Genomic DNA, 14,383 nt, shown 5'->3' with positions numbered 1-14,383 from the left:
GAGTGGAAGAAGGGGTGTAATTCCATCCTCTGACATGCCCAGTAAGTGTATGATTCACTCATTTACTCATTGTGCTTTTCTTGACCTAAAAGTGAGTCATGACAAAGAATCTGCTCTCTTAGGACCTATATTCTAAATATAGAAATAGACACTAACCAGAAAATACCTATTAAGATTATTTTGTGGAGTGAATATCATAGGAAAACAATACATCTGATAAAGAGTCAATATCCTAGAGGTAAAGTGAAGGGAACATACACCCTATGGCAAAAATCTTAAAAAAGAAAAATCTGACAAACCTCTTTGAAGAAGTGACATTGAAGCTAAATAATAAACTCCAAGTAGGTAGTCAAGGAAACATCACCAAAAGACCTTTACAGGTAAAAGAAATGGTACGTGCAAAGGCCCTGAGGCCTGCATCACATACCAATAATCAGAATGAGAACAATAAATCTGGAATATACTTTTTCTGACCTATTGTAAGTGATCAGTGTTTTTCGTAGTCTAGCATTCTTTCTCACTGTACTAATTCAGCTTCGGTACTTACCCTTGTAGATAGCAACCAATCATGAAATAAGAAGTGGCAGAATGTGAAGTAGGCTGTCATTTATACCAACTAGTCAAAAAAGAAGTGTTCCAGTTGTTGCTTTTCTTCAAATCCAAGTATTGTTTACTCTTAATATGGTTATTATACATTAATTAAATGTGGGTATAATGACAAAGTGTTCTGTTCAAGATTAAGAAGAGCATAATGAGATGAGCAGATGCTATTTAATTGCTAAACTTTACCAAGTATGCTTTTTACGAATCATATTTATTTATCCAGCAACAGCTATCCTGTTAAGTTTAAATAGAATGCTTAGTCAAATATCTTGAGGCTATAAAAGTCATGTAAATAGCACTAATATGTTTTCTTGAGAGTTTATTGACAATATTATCTACTGTTAGGTCATAATAGTATTCAAAGCCCTCCAGAAGTTTGCCTATTTGAAAGTGTCTTCCTTTCCTATCTGACATGTAATTCACATTCCTAGCCCTCTCTGCTTCTAGTTACAAATGTAAAAGATGAGAAGAGATTCACAAGACCAACCTTAGCAGTCATGTTGCCATGTATGAGAAAATTATTAAAATCATTTCTTTCATCTACCAGATAACAGGTACTCTGCTAAGCTGTGAGCATACAAGGAACAAACTTAGCCCCTACCTTATACGAAGCTAATGAAGGAATGACATAATAAAAGTCCCTTCTACTGAGGCACTGGACTTCATCTATGTACTATTATAAGGCGGGCCTTCCAAGTCTGCTCTCTAGTGCAGAGGAGGGCCAAAATTAACCCACACATCTGCTCTGTCCTTTGGTGATTTTCAATACTGCAAAGTAATAAAATTCAGAGTCCTTATCTCCAGGTACCCAGGGACTCACAACCAAGATGGAGCAGTAAGTTGAACATATAAACAAAGAACAAGATGAATCAGTGAACAAGCAGGGACTAAATTATAAGGGAATGGAATCAAAATGCAAAAGGAGTTTGAAAAATGTAATCCAGAAAGAAGTTTCATAAATGAAATGGTATTTTAGGTAACATTAGAATGTATATAAGAGGAGAATGGCTAAAATAATACCTTGTGCAAAGTGTGGCCATGAGAACCAGCGTGAAACAAACAATGGAGCCATAGGAAGATTTCTGTAACTAGGAGAGGGGAATGAGAGACAGAAGGCAGGACAGAGAAGCTTCCTGATGAAAAGTGCTGAATGTCTGAAGGCAGAGGCACAGTTCATCTTATATTTGGAAGGCCACCTTGGAAGCTAAAAGAATGGAGTGAGCTACATCCTATGGAGATTATTGCCAATGAGAAAGTAGAAAGTAGAACAAAGATGAAGTATAGAAACTAGTTAGAGGACTAGTAAAGTTGTTGATGAAGTGATGAGAGACAAATCATTGAATATGTTGATTATATGCCCTGCTGTTTCCTAATAATGATGAAGAATGAAACTTCTTCCTCTGAAACTTAACCTAAGTGGGGAAGGCAAGTTATAGAGAAGAGTGGAGAGTAGAGATGGGGAAAATTAGAATAAAAAAATGACATCATTTCTGTACATTAGGGTCAAGAAGGGACTTGACATGCATACTAACGAATTTGGCCTATATTCTGCAGGCTTTGGGGAGCCGTTAAAAGCTTTGAGCAACAGTGGCATAATAAGACCTGTGTTTTAAGAAGGTAGCTAACTGGAAATGAATTGAACATAGATTGGATCAAGTAAGTATCAGAAAAAGCCCGTTATAAGGTTTCAGAAATAGCACGGGCAAGAGACAATGAAAGGCTATCGGAACATGGCAGGTGAAGAGAAAAGAAGTTAAAACTTTTAAAGAAATTTCACAGAAGAACTGACATTAGCTTGTCAATTAATGGGATATGAAAATTGAGGAAATATGAAGGATGAAAGATTTCTCTATGTTTTGTTTTGTTTTGCTTTTCTTTTTGAGGGGGTGGACTTGGCACCCAGACTAATAAAATGGGGAAAAGTTGAGTTAAAACTAGTTTTAGAGAGAATTTAGAAATTCTACTAAATTCTAAAGAATTCTGGATTGTTTCCTAAATGTGCCCTTAGATAGCCTACACTTCCAAATGGACACACTGAGGAAGCTGTCACAGGATTGTGACATTTTTTATTTACAGGATGCTGTCTCTGAGTCCAGTAATAAACTAAGTCCAGAAATTCAGATTCTTTCCCCACATTTTTGGTGCTTACTTTCATTTTCTCTCATGTGTCTTTGTAACTTCAATATGAATATATAGCATATGAGTAAGTTACCTATTTGCCAATAATGAATCTCATTTTGATTTGTCAAAACACATTTCCACATATTAACTGATTCTATGTTTCAAGAAGAAATATGATCTGAACTGTCTCCCTCTGCTGGTTACATACTGAGGTATCAAGGGTCTTTTCTAACCAGTGGAATAATCATTTTAATCATAGGAACAGAAATATCCAGTAATAATTTGACTTGTACAAGTAGAGGGCTTTATAGTTCACAATGTATAGTGACACACTTAATTTCCTATATTATCTTCACTGCAACTCTGTGAAATAAACCATGCAAATATTATCGTTCCACTTGTCAGAAAATTACTTGAGACTCCAAGCCAGCAAACTCGTAGAAATTAGTAAGAAACCAGGAACTTATGTAATTAGAAGAATTGCATGATACTAAAACTGGAAAAGACTCAGAAAAATCTCCTCCAATTTACACCTGAAACATGGAAATTTAGAATGCATGTCGTTATTTCAGAGCAATGACATTAGTATTTAGAGGATTTAACTCTCAAAACAGTGCTTTTTCAATTGCACCATTCTGCTGCCTACTAATGTCAGGCCATTAATTCTTTACAGCATACCCTAACCATTTATGCAAGTGGGCTGAGTTGTAAATTGGAAATGCCCATTTTTTGAGGCTAGATCTATACTGTATTAAAATAATTCCTAACTATGTTAAACTTATAAGCAAGTAAGAAACAAAAGAAAAACGAAAACAAAATCAAAGGCATGAACAAATACATAATAAGGTAATCCCCAATTACCTGCACAAATAGATTAATTGTCTGTCCAGCCTGTGGCTCTGTCATCGTAGACAAAGCTTGACATTCAAGGATGTCAGTACATTACAGACTATGTTAGCAGAAGAATTGGAGTAAAATTTCTGACTACCTCACTTCTAGGGCATTCTTAACTTTTTCCATATATTACCTCCACAGACAGTCTACCACAACTTTCTAGTTATTCACCAAACATTCTAATTCCAAGATTATTTCCTTCCTTAATGGGTGTTCCTGTGTTCGCTTGTCAGGAAATGAAAGCTAATTAAAATAAGTTATGCTTGTGTGTGAGTGATAGTAAGATCCTCTATGAAGGAATATAACTGTTACACAAAGGGAATTTTCTAAATTCAGGTTTTTGTTTTGTTTTGTTTTTAGGTTTTTGCCTTAGAGTATTTTTGCTTGCTGGAGAGAGACAGAGAGGGAGAGTAAGAAATCACCTCCATTCCCACTCCCTGGGGAATGGTCACACCACAATTCCCTCTCCCCTGTTCTCTCCCTGGGATTTTGGGCATGCATACACACAGGCCTGGAGTGAATTTTCAAACTATCAGGTCCAAGACTTGAAGAGTTAGAATAAAATGATTGGTTGGCCATGTGGGAATTCAACACCTTAAGGACCACACTGCCTGCTGGCCCCTCAGTAAATTTGTTATAGGTAAAATATATAAGAAGATACTTTTGAATGAAAATTTTTTTTAGTGACTCTTGTCTGGCAAGAGAAAAAAAGGACTTTAGGTCAACAGGTATAAAACTACCATATGAAATCAAAAATGAAAATAATGAGAAAGAAACTATAGGATCTTAACCCATTAAATCACAATATTCAGTCGTATTGGAGAAAGCTTAGTTTGGACCATCCACTCAACACATTGTTGCTTCTTAAAAAGTTTTTATACAAACATTAGGCATCAGTCAGGAATAAGGAAACAGATTAATAATCATAGTGAAATTTTATGGAATATACATACACAAATATAAACAAATATAAACCCTGTAGGCAATTAACAAATACACTTTCCAAAACACTTGGCGAATATCCCCAATATTCATAAGTAACAACAATTTATCACTTAAAATTTTTAGTTATTTTTCCCAATGGAATCTTCTCTCTTCTCTGTTCTTCTCCTTTTCTACTTCAAGAGAGCATGACAGGGTAATGCTTTTAGGGTGGACTCAGGCTAGTAAGTGACTCCAGATGCTATTTGTGATGTCTGGAAGCAAGGGGATGAGCTGATACAAGGAATATTTGCTCTTTCAAGAGAATTAGCTTATAGATAGAGCTTTGATCTAGGAACTATCCGGCTTGGATATAAGGACGAGAACATTTGGGGAGGTAGAAGGGTATAGGCAAAAGGATAGCAGATGAGAACATGTGGATTATGACAGCACTAAGTGGATAAGATGGAAGTGAAATAGTAAAAGAGGAAGATAGAAACCAGTCAAGGGAAGCTTGTAATTTGATCATTACTTCTTGAGAGAAAACATTTTTGTTCATCAGGTTATATGAGACAGTCTAACACTGAGACCTTTGTTCATGGATATTGTGGGTAAAATGATTGGGGGGGGAGGCAAAAAATAACTACCTTGTTACTGAGAAACAATAGCCAGTGACAATTAGCAACCGATGTCCCACATCTACAGTTATGGTTACATTATTTTTGCCTTGTGATATTATCAGCAGTAGGGCTTGTTTGTTTAATTACGTAACAAAATTTTATTGATCACTTAATGTGTAATGGCAACTCAAAGACTTCTGATAACCATCCATAATAGTATCTATAAGATTACTCTTCAATAAGAAATGTTCAACCCTTTAAGAATTTCAGCATGTAAATTGGTGAATAATCTAAAATCAGTATACAATTAAGTTCAAAATTTTGAGAAAAATGTTCTAAAGAGCCCAGAAATTCAAACATGCAGCAAACATATCTACTTATTTTTTTTTTTGAGAGGTTTTTGCTATAGGGTGCATGTGCTCGCCAGAAAGACAGAGACAGAGAGACAGAAAGTGAGAAATCAACAATCATCCCCCAGGGGGGGATGGCCACGCCACAATCCCTTCTCCTCCATTCTCCTCTTGGGATCTTGGGCATGCATGCACATGAGCCCAGTGTGCATTTAAGCCACTGGGTCCAGTTCTCGAACTATGGTTGATTACATGGGAGTCCAGCGACATAGACTGCTGTTCCCAAACATATCTACTTTCTATGTGGGAGGTAGGATACTACGCATTGAAGTCACAACGAAGCACAGGACAAGATATCTACACTTAAAGATCTCTGCTCTGAACAACCTAAAGAGAGATCCAGACAGCTATCTGGGCAGTGACGACCCAGTGTTAGCTGTGCAGATACCCACGTGGTACCATGTTTACCTAAAGAAGGATACTCAATCCAAACTAGTGGTAATCTTTTCTGAAATAGATGGTAACAGAGCTGTGTCCCAACAGACAAGTCATCTGAGGAGGTGAGAGGTTTATAGATTCTTTAAGGATATAGATATAGGAATAGTATGTGGGAGAAATTTCAAGAGGGCCGACAACAGAGATAAATACCTACAGTCAGGAGCCAACACCATGCAACAGAGCAATGGGGCAGAAAAGGAAGTTTCCTGACCAGAGAAAAAGACGTGTGCTGGAAAGTGATAGGAAACTCATTTGGTTAGGGAAGATGAAGATAGGTTATGAGAGGTCTTAAAAGGCAGAAAAGGAAGAAATCTAAACTCTACACCTTAGTAAGCAGGAAGTGTTTTACTTTCATGGGCAAGCCCTTGAAAGTGGCATTGGGTATCAAAGCTGTACGAAATGAAGGCCAGCGTGAACACTGTTTTAGTAATTTAGGCATGAGACAGAATGATCTGACAGAGAGGGTGGAGAAAGGGGATAAATGTAAGAGATAAAAATCAAAAGGAATTTTTAACTAATTGGGTATATAATGTGGTTAAGAGGAATGTATTCAAATGAGTCCCATGAAGCTCCTCCTCCCCATCCCCAAACAGGGTTTCTGGAGAACGGGGTCTCAGTGACAGAGATCAGGGAGTTGAGAAAGCAGGCTGGAATATCTTATCGATGGGTATAGTGGGATGAGAACCTGTCCTTCTTAAGCATCAGGCCTTGCCATTTGGTTAGTTACTGTGATGGGATGGAGGATGTCTGTTAATGGGTTTGGCCGCACAAGCTTAATGAGTATGAATTTCCCAGATGTGCATAATTAAGAAAGGAAAAATTGCAAAACAAAACCATATGATTCTTTCAGTGCTGATGTTTATATTTGTTTGTATTCATAAATAAAACAGCGTTAATGATTCCCTAATGTCCACTCCTAAAAAATGTGATACATACATGAAAACATACCTAAATGACACATAACACCGGTCTAAAATAAGGACCTAACTCATGACAGTTCAATTGTCACCAATTGAACTGTTTAATATTACCCTAGCATTTATTTTCTAGCTGAGATTTCATCCTCAAACACTTAAGGAGTCCAAAATATTCCAGCCTATGTTCGTTGAATTGGATTGTGCATCATTATCCTCTGCCCTTGAGCTTCTTACACCTTTTTTTATTCTAATCTAACTGGGGCTAGGCCATTTTTTTTTTAGTGCTGTACATTTCAAACTGCATTTTGAATATTAAATAAAGTTATAAAATAGTTTTTCTAAATAGTTTATCTAAAGATAAATAAATAATGAGCTTTATGTTGGGAAGGTTAGGTTTAAGTTTAAATATTAAAGATGAAATTTACAAAAGGGAGTAATAAATATGGAACTGGGCTTTAAGAAAAGATCCTGTTGTGGAATACAGATTTGAGAGACAACAGGGTAAAGGGAAGAGTTGAAATGCAGGATCGTGTGTGTGTGTGTGTGTGTATGTGTGTGTTTGTGTATGTGTTTGAAAGAAGAAAGAGAGAGTCTTAGAACTACACCTGGGGTAGAGTTTGCCACATTGAAGCAAGCAAACAAGGAAGAAGCAAGAAAAGTCGAACCTGGAAAGCAGCAGGGCCAGAGTACATCTCCTTTCATCTGCAGAACACAAGGGCTTTCACATTTATATATCTTCACTTGACACCTGATAGCACTCCAGAGAGCTCTTTGACATAAAGATGTTATAAATGTCAGATTATAACATAACAAACATTAAAACAATAATGAATACTCGAGATCTTTGAGTAGAAGAAGGATTGCTAAGTGGTTTGGATCAATATCAGAGGATGATGGGAACCCACAGTAGGGAAGGGGGGCATTCCTCTGTAGGCAGTGAAGTGATGAAATCCTGAAGGAAAGAGAGAACTCCTCACCCAATGCCTGTTTCTCATTGAAATTCCCAGGAGCCCTGCCACTAAGAAAATAGAAGGTTGCTACATATATGGTGGGACTTCCATGTTCACAAAATAAGAGGCCCTCACATATCATTATCATTACTTCCAAAGTGGCAGATTATGGACTTTTATGAAAGGAATGCTTTAAATAAACGTTTGATTTTTTTTTAATTGCCAGAAGGCACACACACTAAAGAGAAACAGAGAAAGAGAGAGGGAGAAAGCAACCACCAGTGACTTGTAATTACACTATATTCCCTTCTCTTCCATTTCTTCATCCTACTAGCATTAGGGGTGCATACATACATGTGCCTGGTATGTTTTTTAAGTTTTACAATACTTATTTCAATTTAAAACACAGTTGAGACTCTGCTATTATCAAAGCATTTTCAAAACACACACACACACACACACACACACACACACACACACACAAAATAAATTACCTTTGCTAACCAGTACCCAATTACAAATTTTTTGCCAGCAGAAACTTCTAATGCAACTTGAAAAAATATAAAGGGCCAGTGCATAGGCTGGTGATTCAGGTGACTGGAGCCTACATAGTTGATTCAATAGTTCAAGCCTTGGATCCAGTGATTTAAATACAAATGAGGCACATGTGTGTACATGCCTGGAATCGCCAAAGGAGGTTGAACTGTAGGACAGGGAATTGTGGCATGAATTTGTCACCTTACCTTTCTCCCTATCTCTGTCTGTCTCTCTCTGGTGAAAGCATGTATGATAGAAGATAGAACCCAAAGAAAAAGGTAGTCAGCACATATGGAAGATGGAGGCACAATAGTCAAGCTTGCAAAAGGAACAACTTCCTTACAAAAATTGGCTTGTAGCAGTGACTCAATGATTAACCTAGGAAGACTTTTTCCATGTCCCCACCACATTCTAGGACCTAAGTAATGGGTTTTAGGGCCCATAGCCCTCAAAGAAAGACTAGAACAAACATTGACAACTAGATAATGGTCTCGGGCCTGAAGCTCTCAGAAAAAGATTTGTGTGATCATTTACCAAAAGTTCTATAAATATACAGTTCCCTAAATGTACAGCATGACATACAGAATATGTGATCCCCATGGGAATAAAACGTGAGCAAGTCCCTGCTGCTAGGATAAAAATCCTTGGTAAGAGCCTCCAGTTGGCAGCCTACCTACCTTATGGGACCACCTCCTTGATGCCTGAGAGCTGTTCTTATCTTTCAATAAACTCTGTTTTGCTATCTCCTCTCTGTGTCCTTATCTCTAATTCTTTGTGAGTGTGAGACAAAGAATTGGGTTTGCTGCTGTTCCTACATTAGGTATTGGACTGATCCACCCCAATATACCACATCACATGTTATTGGCAAATTAAAAAAAATAATATCACATATTCCCCTCCCCATACACACAGACATATTCAAGTAGCATAAACACATACTTGAATATGTGCTCACCGCAAATATACAAATAAGTGGACAGTTGGTGACCTATTTGTCTGTCAGTTATTTGTACAGTAGCTCACTAATGTAACTAAAACCTATTTGACAGAGTTTAAATTCCAAGGTTGCTTTTTTAATTCTTATATTCCTTCCAGATGGGGCAAAATGAAGTATCAGAGAACTGGAGACTGGAACTTTGAGCTCCAAGTCTTGGGGAAATTTTTGCAGAAGGACAAAGAATGTGTCTGGAGCTACCTTTGGTATTATTCATGATTTCTTGAGTTTCCATATTTGTTAAATAAAAATCTCATAATTTTGGGTTGTCAGAAAAGTCCTGATGTGTTTTTCTGTTTTCCTTTCTTTCTTTCTTTCTTTCTTTCTTTCTTTCTTTCTTTCTTTCTTAATCTGGATTATTTTATTGGTGGGATGGGTGTGGTGACAATTTTTCAGAAAAGTGTTTTTCTGCTTTTCTATAAAAAATATGTAATGAGTTTTCTGAAGATACAATATTTAAATGTGAAGATAAGATTTCATACATTTCTACTGTATTTCTAGCTATCCCATTCCCTCTGTCACTGGAACCTTAGTGCAATGTACAAAATTGCTTTTTCATCATCTCTACTTGACTAGACAAAGTCAAACCTATTAGGTTGTTGGAAAAGTCATGATATATTTTTCCTATGTCAAAATCCATCTGACTTTTCCAACAACTCCCCCCCTATATATATATACACACACACACACACACACACACACACACACACACACTATATGTCAATGTCCTGACTCTTAGCAGAGTATTTTCTTATCTGAAATTCATGGGGAAAAAGTTTTCCTCTATTTTATAAAACAAATTTTTTCAAATTTATATCCCCAAATTCCCATGTTACCAAATAGCAAAAAATTAAAACAAAGACATATTTAATATACAATTTTTTATTAATTAGAATACAAGATGTTTTATTTTCTATGAATTAAAATAAAATGCAGTTTAGGTCAATTCTCATAAACTATTCTCATATCCCCTAAATCATAAGTTTTCGATTAAATCTTTTTTTTTTTGGAGAGGTTTTTGCTATAGGGAGCGTACGCTCGCCAGACAGACAGAGACATAGAGACAGAAAGCGAGAAATCACCCCCCCCAGGGGGGATGGCCATGCCGCAATCCCTTCTCCTCCATTCTCCTCCATTCTCCTCTCAGGATCTTGGGCATACACGCACACGCGCCTGGCGTGAGTTTTAAGCCACTGGGTCCGGGATGCGAACCACGGTCGACTACGTGGGAGTCCAGCGACATAGCCATTACACTAACTGCTAATTCCCTAGATCAAATCATTTTAACTATATTTCTCAATTTTTTTATTTATTGGATGGGATCATAGCCCTCATAGAATCCAGCTCTTTCATTTTACAAATGGACTATCTCAAACCCTAAGAGTTTAAAGATCTTGCTCATGGTCAAACAATAAATGACAGCAGAGCCAGGGTGGGAAAGTATTTTCTCTTATTCTCAGTTCAGGGCTAAAATACACTAGGCTTTGGTTAGTGGGGGAATCAGGAGGCCACTGGTACCATTTTTGCCCTCTTTTAGCATATGCATCTGTTTTTTCCCTAGTTACCATTTCAAATTTGTTTGTCTTACCTTTTCTACATTTCTGACTCATATTCAATTTAGGTCTGCTCCTAAAATTTCCCTTTTTCTGCACCCTCTCACCCCTTATATTGGACTATCTCATGCCTTTTCCTTTCTCCTTTCCCTATATTCTATATCCCATATTGGACTGTTAAAAAGAAAAAAAGAGTTGCAAGTTTAAAAATTATGTAGTATGGGGACCAGCGGTTAGCGTAATGGCTGTGTCGCTGGACTCCCATGTAGTCGACCGTGGTTCGAGTCCCAGACCTGGTGGCTTAAACTCATGCCGGGCACGTGTGTGTGCGTGCCCAAGATCCCGAGAGGAGAATGGAGGAGAAGGGATTGCAGCATGGCCATCCCCCCTGGGGGGGGGTTTCTTGCTTTCTGTCTCTCTGTCTCTGTCTTTCTGGCGAGCGCACGCACCCTATAGCAAAAACCTCTCCAAAAAAAAAGAAAAAGGAATTATCTAGTATGTATTCTGAAAACATTTTCTATTTACTTTATTTTGTTTTGAATTTTCCATTAAGTTTTTAGTTACCAAACAATCCTTTTTTAAAGAATTATTTTTATTTTAACTTTGTTATTATTATTTTCCAACTTGATGTGAGAGAGAGAGAGAGAGAGAGGAAAGAGGGGAGAGAGGGAAAAGAGGGGAGGGGGAAGAGAGAGAGAGAGAGAAAGAGAAAGTGAAAAAGCCAGCCACCAGGTCCAGGACTTAAACCATGGTCAGCCATGTGGGACTCCAGTGTTTTAACCACCCTACCACCTGCTGGCCCCAGTTACCAAGCACCCTTGAGTAGGGGTGTTTGAAGAAGAGGATGATAAACGAATCTTGAATATTTCCTTTTGACAAAAGGGAAAAAAGGAGCCAGAGATTATGCCAAGTGCTGGGCAATAAACTTGAAGTCAAGTCCTTATGTTCAAGAATATGATACCTCAGTGGGCAAGGAAGACACACAAAAATTGCTTTGTGTTTATATGTGACCTTCGACTGAAGAGTACATTTTGTTTTTGTAAGAATCATTGACTCCTGGAAATTCAAATATCTTCACTCTGCACTTTGATATATTTAAGTGGGACCAATAATAGAATATTAAATAGGTATAGTAAATGTGGGAACAAAGGTAATCCTCCTAGTTGTTTATTAAAATTGATATAGACTTGGAAAATTTGAGAAGTTAGTGAGAAGGGTATTTGAAGAGGTTCTAAAGCAGAGCCCCCAAAAGATTAAAGCAGTTAGAAAGATTAGCAGATTTCCATCAGTTTGGAGCCAAGAGGATATTCTTGCCATATCAAATTAGAATCTGCCCAAGGCCTTAGGAAAATAGTTATGTAAAGTTAATGATTTATACCATGAATGTTCACCACAGCTTCATTTTCTTGAGACTGCTATAACCAGCCCGGTGCAGCTTAATCCTTTTCTAGTCGCCTACTAAAAGTTTAGGTTAACTTCATTTCTGACAGTGTCTCAGCAGAGGCAGAATATGATAAGTGGTATTGCTGCCATTCCTTCACCATCTAGAACTAGTGAGCCATCTGGGATACATATTTGCAAGGGGGGAAATGAAAGTATGAAAATAGAACCGATTAAGTGTTCTCAAAATTTCTGAATGGGGCAAATAATTTCAAGAAAAGCTTTATAGTACAAGAAATGCTGAAGCTTTTATTTTATTTTATTTTTTTAATTGAGAAGAGTGGGAAGGAAGTTACACATTGTTTTACTCAACTGGTACTGTAAGTTGTTTCGTTTCCCTAGAGTAAGGATATGAGTAAAGGAGGTCATCTACAGAGACATTTCAAACTCAAGTCACAAAGAGCTTGCCCTGACACCTCACTAGCCATGAAATAGAAACAAAGTAATAATGTCGGGGAGACGACACATATTATTATATGGGCCATGTGTGTGTCACACACACACAGACTCCTTATTCAATTTTTTTTTTTCCAAATTAGAGAGGTATGGTATCATCTCTTTTATTCAAATTAAGTATTCATTTTAGGGATTGGCTCAGTCCTGGTCATAGGAAGGACTTGAAATAATAAAAAAAAAATATTAAAATGCTTTCTTCTCTTTTCTCCTTAAGGCTAGAAAATATTAAAATGCTTTCTTCTCTTTTCTCCCTAAGGCTAGTACCTTCTCCTGTATTTCTATTTTTCTCCTCATTACGCTAACTGCTGGTTCCCCTTCTCCTGTATTTCTATTTTTCTCCAAAACTTCTTCATATAACACACACACACACACAGTAAACAGGGAGATTTAGGAAAGATAATGTAAGACCAAAAAGAAAGAAGGTGGTTATACAGAAAAGAGAAGGGAGCGGGGCACACACACACACACACACACACACACACACACAGAGTAAACAGGGAGTTTTAGGAAAGATAATGTGAGACCAAAAAGAAAGAAGGTGGTTATACAGAAAAGAGAAGGGAGCGGGGAAGAAGTCAAGTCTTCAATTGCTTAGAAAAGGAAATCAGAATGTTACAACACTACTTCTTCTTACTCTTTCCGATGCTAACTATAAAATACCCTGACTTTCCAAGATCATCAGGCTAACCAAGTGAGATTTTAGCCAAATGGATGACTTTCAATCCTTAGAGAATAGCATCTGATCTGAAAAGGAATAAAAATGGATGTTGTAAAAACTTGAAACATGTATATTAACAGGCCTTTAAAAATTCAGAGTACTTAAAATTTCTTTAGAGAGAAAGAAATATTTTAACTTCACATTTCATGGGCTTGTTATTGCATCAACAATATACAGATGAGGGCTGTCAGATGAATCCCTAAAATGAATTTGTTTTCCCACCCAAAGTTACATTTCTCCATTTCCCTTCTCAACTGTGAATCCCATCTGGCAGGGCAAGTACAGACCACAGGGAGAATACAAACTTGGAAATTGAAATCTCAGACTTAGAGAATAGGTGAAAATATTCAGGATTTCCCATAGCTTCAAAGTTCCAAACAACAGAAACCCTATTCTGACACCCTAGAAAGAGTTAAGAGAGCTTTTTTTGTAGAAGAATTACTGGGCAGCATTTTACAAAAACCTTAGGTCAAGACTGATGACTCATTGGAAAAGCTAGCGGATATTGTCTGTAGAAACTATCTTTTCCTTTTGGTTACAAAAGATTGCAAGAACCTGATCAGAAGTCCAGCCTTCTCTCGTCAAAAGTGGACCACTATATTCAATACTTCTCTTTAGAAATTTCATTGAATAATTGGGCAAAGGGGAAAAGAATGGAACAAAGTAGCTTGTGAAAATAAGTGGCTGGGATCACATTCCTCAAGATGCGGTGGTCTAGTTCTTCTGGGTAGCAACCTTGATCAGCCTACATGAAATATCAACGAATATGGAGAGTTCAGGCTTTTGATCCAAGTTATTTCTGTAAGTTGGT

Source organism: Tupaia chinensis, unplaced genomic scaffold (genome assembly GCF_000334495.1).
Source record: "Tupaia chinensis unplaced genomic scaffold, TupChi_1.0 Scaffold149148_1, whole genome shotgun sequence".
NCBI classification, from domain to species: domain Eukaryota; kingdom Metazoa; phylum Chordata; class Mammalia; order Scandentia; family Tupaiidae; genus Tupaia; species Tupaia belangeri.
This window is presented reverse-complemented; position numbering follows the sequence as displayed.